Source organism: Alligator sinensis, unplaced genomic scaffold (genome assembly GCF_000455745.1).
Source record: "Alligator sinensis unplaced genomic scaffold, ASM45574v1 scaffold456_3, whole genome shotgun sequence".
Classification (NCBI taxonomy): Eukaryota; Metazoa; Chordata; order Crocodylia; family Alligatoridae; genus Alligator; species Alligator sinensis.
The window spans coordinates 504,748-513,248 of NW_005842211.1; positions in this window are offsets into that span (position 1 = coordinate 504,748).

Below are 8,501 nucleotides of genomic sequence, written 5' to 3' on the forward strand. Positions count from 1 at the left end.
AAGCTGGGGAGGGTTAAAGAGAGTATGAAGTGTAGAACATTCTCCTTTCAGGTTTAAATTAGGTAGGGATTTGGTGGCAAAGGGGCCCCAGAAGGGTTTGTTGCCCATAAAGTCCATGTATAACTGGGAATCTCAACCTCTCATTGTTCTGTTTTAATATTTGCCATGTGCCTTATAGAAGGGTCATGACTTCTTAGTTGCTAGTTTAGTTGCCAGTAATTTTTGGCATATTTTGCTCACCTGGGCATTTCCAACAAAGATTTCTCATAAAAAAAGATTTAAAAAGAAAAGATATGTAGGCTACAGTGGCTTTTAAAACAATCTAAGGATCCATCCCCTGTGACCTGAGTCAGTCTAATCTGTTAAACTGAATGATAACTAATCTGTTAAACTTCTATCTGATGAACATACGCTGTTCCCTCCCCCTTTTCTCCCACCATCCCCACCAACTCTGAGCCAAGATGTTGGCTATCTTAGCTATTTTTCATATTTTGGCACTGGCCTTTGGCTATTTTTCATATTGGCTTAATATAAAAATGTTTCCTCAAAGATGTTTTATAAAATTCTGAAAGATTAAGTAATTGAATGTGTGTTCAATGGCTAATAGCCTCTTGTTTCCATTTAGGTGAAGATAAAAAAGAAAGGGATATGTTTGTTCCACTTTAATTTTTTTTTCCTTGGTCTGTTCCAATACAGATTCAGAGGTCATTTTTTTTTTCATCTGTAATTTCCACTCTTTGGAATCTGTGATGATGCAAATCTGTGGTATACTTGGAATACGAAATAGCAGGAAGGAGTATATGGTTTATTTTGGTAAATTATGGTAGCCACAGCAGCTGAATTGGAGATTGGCATCAGCAACTGTTCAGCCATCATTAAGTCATCCTGTATCCTTCTATATAATTGATCTGTACTGGTTCAAAAAACTAACAGAGAGCTCAGTTCCCAACAGTATCTGTACCTAGTATAGCTTAAAGTCATTTTTGTATAAACTGCCAACACAAGGATTCTGCAAAGTACAGTGCACAGATCCTCCGGGTTTACTGTATAGACCCAGAACACCTATTATGGAGAACTTGTTATTAATCACTGAGACAAATTTAATGAAATTAGGATGCATATAAAATAATAAACTTTTACTGTAATGATTGGATAGCAGGTAATAAGTGAAAAATGTATAATAAAATATTGTTTCACTGTTGCAATACACTGTAAACCAGTAATGCACACTTCTTGTGAATTAGTATTCTGAATCTGAGAAGAGGAAACAAGGGGAAAAAACAGCAAAAAGCTCCTAGTTGTTCCTGTCCACCTCCACTCTAGTTTCAGGAATTCATGCTCTATAAACAACGGAGTGGACAGATACGCTTCTTGAAGCCTTCATAGAAACTTCTGGGAAAACTGAATTCTGTGACCCCTGAAGGCTGGTTGCTTATAGAAGCTGGTTGCTGGGATTTCATTTCCAGCATTGGACATGTGTAGTGCACCCAATATGCCTGCTAACTGTCACCATTTTCCCACTGAGCATGCTTATGAGGGTCTTTATCAGCCTTCCTGAGATGGATGCCATATCCCTCATTCCACTGAGTATGCTCAGATTGCATTTTTGAAAAGTTCCCTCCTACCGTACAAGGTGGAGGTTATACCAACTTCTGAAGAAAGGACTTTTTTGGGTCCCAAAGTTCTTCTAGTATCATAATATATATGTTGGGTCAGTAAGAAGATCCCATTTCCTATATGTTTTTTATGCAAGTGCCTGAATAAAAATATACAGCCTCCTTTTTTTCCTGTTGAAAACCAAAGACTCTTTCCAATCTCCAAGCATACTAGTACCTAGCTGTGATATACTATGTACAAACGTACTGTTGATATTAAATTACCAATTCTGGGAAACAGAAGACCTATATTATGCAGTTTGTGCAACTTTGTTGCTTTAAAATCTTAGACAAGTCACTTATTCTCTGGAAAGATTTTAACAAAACTCCAAATGACTTCATGAAGACCAGGATTTTAACATCTCTGCTTTAGTTTCCTCACCTAAGAACTTTTGTAGAGGACCTTAAACTCTGTTGGCATTGGTGAAAAGTAGTATAATGCTAAATACTGAAACACAGAATTAGGCACACAATAATTATTTAGGTAAAAATGTTATGGTTCTAATCTCTACATTGTCAATGTGCTTTAGCTTCACACCAATGTCCTCATGCTCTGCAATACATAATGTCTTCATGTGCACAAAACCTTTTGAGCTAGAGGAGTGCTATAATCATTATTCTACAGATGGCAGTGCAGGGTGGTACCTTCAAGACTAACTGGTTCACGGATGCATAAACTTTTGTAGGCAGTGGCCTACTTCAGCAGATTCATAGCATCTGTTAAAGTAAGCTTTTGCTTGCAGAAGCTCACACCCTTCTGAATCAGTTAGTCTCTAAAGTACCCCCTGTTGTGACAGCTGAAATTGTTTGTGTGATAAAGGTGCTTGCTGAAGGCCCTATGAAGATTAGACCAAGTGTTTTTCTGTATTTGTTTAGATATTAAGCTGTAATTTGTTGCTAAGAGCCTAATTAAAGTTTAAGATGTAGTGAAGCCTTGTATAAAGTAAAGCCTAGTAAATTTAGCAAAGCCTTGAAGAAGTAAGGCCCTGTGGAATAGTTAAAATTACCTTACCAAAGGAATGCAAGGCTTGTGCTGCTAATTAGTCAGTCTAAGGACAGTTGAAGTAAAAGTTGATTCTGAGTGGTTGTATGTTATCAGAACCATTCAGAAGCTTTAAATTGGCTGGAATATCTGGAAACCATTCAGAAGGAAGATACAGCTCTGTGAAAAGGATTAGTTAGCTGTTGCCTGGATGAGTGGGCCTGTGGACCTCGAGAAGCCCAAGGACTGCATTCCAGGGTCCTTCCTGGTACCCCTTTGAACAGTGTCATTCAGGGACACCTGACTTCGCTGAACTTTGTGAAAAAAGAAGCTTGCTGTGTATCAGGCATCAGAGGGGACTGCCAATAAGTTGCCGACATGAATTTCTTTTGTCTGTCATTGTTTGTCTTGTTACTACGCATAGTTGTGTTTTTGTTAAGTCAATAAACCTTTCTTACCTTTCTACCCCCAACCATACTCTCAATCCTGAACCCTCTGCAGGCAGCTGGGACACCCTGTCCTTCCTTCTGCTTAATTTCAGCTGAACGTAGTGTACTTACCTCTGTTCTACAGATGTGGAATTGTTGCAAATAGCCACCCAGCGCATCCACAGGTGGTGGATAATGGAATGACCTTCAGGGAAGGTTAGTTGAAAAATAAGCAGGGTTAACCCTGATGAATAAGTAGTTGTGGACCAAGCAATGGCAACACCACCAGGATGTGGTGAGGACAGCAGATGGCAATGCTTTCCTTCCTGAAAAGCCACATTATATCCTTTGACAGTGCTGTGACATGATGAGTACAGGTTGCTACTATGATAAACCTGCCCAGCTTTCAGCTATGGAGCCACAAGTCCTCAATGGAAGAGCACTTGGAAGACGTTAGAATTTCAATGGCTCTGAAGGTGGATGAAGGCTGCAGCAGAACAAGATGTCTTTGTCTCCTTGCCATTGGATCAAGGTTACATTCTGTCAAGAGCCATGCACAGCACTTCCTCCACAAGTCACACACAGGTGTCTTCTGTGAAAATAACTTTTCCAGCACATTCCTCAAGCCCTTTGGTGACTAGCTAATGGTGACAGGAGCAGGCTTGTGAGGTGTGGAAGCTCCTAGTCTTGAACTGGCATGAAGGTGGTAGTTACAAGAAGGTGGTCTAGCATTTGGATGAGACAGATGTGTGATTCAGCAGCTATAACTGATCCGCTCTGCTCACCCACATGGAGAGGGGGCTATAAATGGTGGCCTAAACATAGCCTCTCTACCTTCTTCCTGACTGGATAACCATGTCCAGTAGGATCACTTTTACTGCGGTCGAAAATACCAATGAAGATGCACCATCGTTATTGTGACCTGGAATATCAGAACAACCCTTATAGTGAACATCGAGTGCCTCATTGTAATTGTGGCATGAACTCATTTAGTCTCTAAGGTACCCCCTGTACTGCCTTCTGACATGACATGCACTGAGCAAGACCTGGCAAATGGGAGATGGGCAGCTCAAAGACCATGGAGGTAGCTGTACCTTCTTCTGGAAGGGTAAACAGGAAGGAGAACGCTGACTTCACAGAGATGGTTTTGCCATTTAAGAATGAATTCATAAGCCAACCTGATGAGTTCCCTCGTGGAATTAATGAGTGTCTCATGACTATCCATCCTAAAATGGCAGGGAGCTAATATGCCACTGTCATCAATGTGCATACTCTGACTCTTGACACTGCTGATGAAATCAAGGAAGAATTCTATGCCAACCTCAACCAAGTCCTTTCTGACACTCCAGGAGGAGACAGAATTTATACTTTGCAGTGATTTCAGCACCAGAGTTGGAAGGGACCCTAATCTCTGGAATGGAACCATCAGCAAGGAAGGAGTAGGAAAGGTCAACTCCAGTGGCATCCTCCTCTTGACCAAGTATACAGAACATGGGCTCACCATTACCAACATGCTGATCTTCCATAAAAACAGATACAAGACATCATGGCAACATCCACAATCTAAGTATTGGTGTCCGATTGTGACTATGTCATCATCCATGCCTGGGATTGCAAAGAAGTTTCATAATTTCATAGTTTTGTAGTTGGTATGGTTGGAAGGGACCTGAGGAGATCATCTAGTCTGACCCCCTGCCATGGCAGGAAAGAGTACTGGGGTCAAATGACCCCGGCCAGATGTTCGTCCAGCCTCCATTTAAAGACCCCAAGGGTAGGAGCTAGCACCATTTCTTTTGGAAGTTGGTTCCAGGTCCTAGCTGCCCTGACAGTGAAATAGTGCTTCTTAATGTCTAGCCTGAAACTACCCTCCGCTAGCTTGTGTCCATTGTTTCTTGTAACTCCCGGGATTGCTTGGGGGAACAGGGACTCTCCCAGTGCCTGCTGGTCCCCCTTGACTAGTTTGTAGACTGCCACTAGATTCCCTCTCAGCCTTCTCTTTTGGAGGCTGAACAGGTTCAGGTCCCTCAGCCTCTCCTCATAGGGCCTGCCCTGCTGACCCCTGATCATGCGGGTGGCCCTCCTTTGGACCCTCTCCATATTGGCCACATCCTTCCTGAAGTGCGGCACCCAGAACTGGACGCAGTACTCCAGCTGCAGCCTGACCAGTGTCGCATAGAGGGGGAGGATCACCTCCTTAGATCTGCTTGAGATGCATCTGTGGATGCACGACAAGGTATGGTTGGCCTTCCTGACCGTGTCCCCACACTGTTGGCCCATGTTCATTGTGGCATCAATGATAACTCCAAGATCCTTCTCTGTCTCAACACTGGTGAGAAGGGAGTTCCGCAGCCTGTAGGTGTGCCGCTGGTTCTTTCTCCCCAGGTGCATTACCCTGCACTTGTCAGTATTGAACCCCATCCTGTTCTCTTCGGCCCACCCCTGTAACCTGTCTAGATCTGCTTGCAGACTGTTCCTTCCTACTAGCATAACCACTTCACCCCACATCTTAGTGTCATATGATGTTCACATCATCTGAGCTATGCTAGGAGCTCCTGATTGCTGGACTGATCACTGACTCATCCACTTAGTTATGTCACTCAAACTGGTTCCCAAACGAAAGCTACAGCAGAAGCTATTATGTTGAAAGTTCAATATTGAAGGACTCAAGGTCCCAAACAAGTGAAACCTCTTCCACCAGTGCCTCAATGAAAAACTGGTGAATTCTAATCAATTATAATGAAAGTATGTTGGCAGCATGTGGGGTCAAAGCCACCACCATCAGTGCCTATGAAGAGACACTTGGATTCTCTACCAGGAAACAACAAGACTGGTTTGATGAGAACAACCGGGAGATCCAATAGTTCATCAACTGAAAGTGCAAGGCCTTTTGTGCTTGGCAAAATGACACCAACTCCAAATTTGAATCTTAAACAGGGCAAGGCAGAGATCCAAAAGAGGACCGGTGATATGAAGAACAAATGGTGGGAAGACAAGGCTAAGGAGAGTCAATATCTCATTGACATCTACGACATGCACAGGTTCTTCAGCCATCTATGGTCCAAACACTCGGGGACTAACTTCCTTCAGACCTAAGGATGGAATAGACCTGATCAAGAAAAGGAGAGCCATCAAGGGCTGTTGGAAAGAGCATTTTGAAGACCACCTCAATTGAGATTGTTCTCAACTCCATCCTGCAACAGCCAGTCAGAGATGATCTCAGAATCATTTCAACCCTTGATGAGGTGAATAAAGCCATCAAGCAGATGAAGAATGACAAGGCATCTGGGGCAGAGGGAATCCCCATGGAAATCTTCAAGCATGGAGGAGGAACTCATATCACAGCTTCATGCCCTCATCTTAAGAATCTGGAATGATGAGGAAATCCCAGACAACCTCAGGGATGCCATGATTGTCACGATCTTCAAGAAGAGAGACAAGCTCAACTGTGGAAACTAGAGGAATTGCCTTGCTGTTTGCCACCAGAATGATCACTGTAAGAACCCTCCTGAACCGTCTCCTTCCACTTGCTGAAGAGTTCCTCCTGGAATCTCAGTGTGGGTTTAGGACATCAAACCCACATGATCCTCACAATTTGCCAGCTGTAGGAGGAATGCTGGGAACAATGCAAGCCTCTCTAAATGGCCTTCTTTGATCTCACTAGAACTTTGGATTCTGTCAGTCAAGAAGTGTTATAGAGAATATTTTTGAAGTATGGATGCCCCTCAAATTTGTCAACATTCTCTGCCTGCTCCATGATGGTATACAAGTGGTGGTTCTCAGTAATGGACCTGTCACAGATCTCTCTGACTTTAAAATAGGAGTTAAGCAAGGCTTCATCACTGTTCCAATGTTCTTTGCAATATTCCTTGCAACAGTCCTACATCTGACCCCCAACAAGCTTCTGGCTGGAGTGGAGCTACCTACCAAATGGATGGTAAGCTGTTGAACCTCAGTTGACTCAGGCAAAACCAAGACCACCCTGACCTCAATAATTGAGCTCCAGTATGTTGGTGATGCTGTAGTGTGTGTGTGTGCTTATTCAGAAATGGGCCTTCAGGCAATCATTGGTGTCTTTACTGTGGCGTACAAGGAAATGGGACTGATGCTTAACATTCAGAAAACTAAGGTCCTCTGCCAACAAGCTCCTAATGAACAGTCCCTAGCTCCTTTAATCCAGATCCATGGTGAGATTCTGAAGAATGTTATATATATCCTGTACCTCAGAAGCCATCCCTCACAGGAGGCTGACATTGATAAAGAAATCCAGCATCCCCTCAAATGTGCAAGTGCAGCCTTTGGATGCCTGAAGAAATGAGTGTTCAAAGATCATGACATCAGATCTAAAACCAAGCTTATGGTTTATCAAGCTGTACGGAGCTGAGGTGTGGACAATGTACAATAGACATCTAAAGTTGTTGGAGAAATACCATTGATGCTGCCTACAGAAGATCCTCTGAATCCAGTGGGAAGATGGATGCACCAATGTTAACGTCCTCCTGCAAGGAAACATCATGACTATTGAGGCAATGATCATCCAATATCAACTTTGTTAGGCCAGCCATGTCATCTGGATGTCCAACTCCAGACTCCTGAAGCAAGTTTTGTTCTCCTAGCTCAGCCAAGTGATGCATTCAAGAGGAAGGCAGAGAAAGTGTTTCAGGGATATCCTCAAGACCAACTTAAAAAAATGCAACATTGATGTCAACTCATAGTTTCATAATTGTAGGGTCAGAAGGGACCTAAGTAGATCATCAAGTCTGACCCCCTGCCCTGGGCAGGAGTAAATACTGGGCTCATATGACCCCAGCTAGATAATTATCAAGCCTCCTCTTGAAGACCCCCAAGGTAGGAGCCAGCACCACTTCCCTTGGAAGTTGGTTCCAGATCCTAGCCACCCTGACTCTGAAGTAGTGCCTTCTAATGTCCAGCCTGAACTGACACTCAAACAACTTATGGCTGTTATTCCTTGTTACTTCAGGAGGTGCTAGGGGGAACAGGGTTTCTCCCATTCCCCGCTGGTCCCCTCTGGTGGAGGCTGAACAGGTTCAGGTCCCATAGCCTCTCCTTGTAGGGTCTGCCCTGCTGTCCCCGGATCATGCGAGTGGCCCTCCCTTCTAGTGCACCCACCTTGCCCCGAATCTTGGCGTCATCAGCAAATTTGAACAGGGAACTTCTCACCCCCTCATTCAAATTGCTAATAAAGAAATTGAAGTGAAGAAATTATGCAGAAGTACAGAAATTGAACTCATGGAAGACTATTGCCCAGGACTGCCCCAAATGGAGGAAGACTTTGCTGCAGCGAACTCAATACTTTGAAACCTCATGACAACAACAGGAGATGGAAAAGCGGGAATGCAAGAAACAGCATGTTGCAGAACAAATCAAGAATCCAGCACCACCCACCTCATGTGGAAACAGATGTCCGAGCTTCAGCAG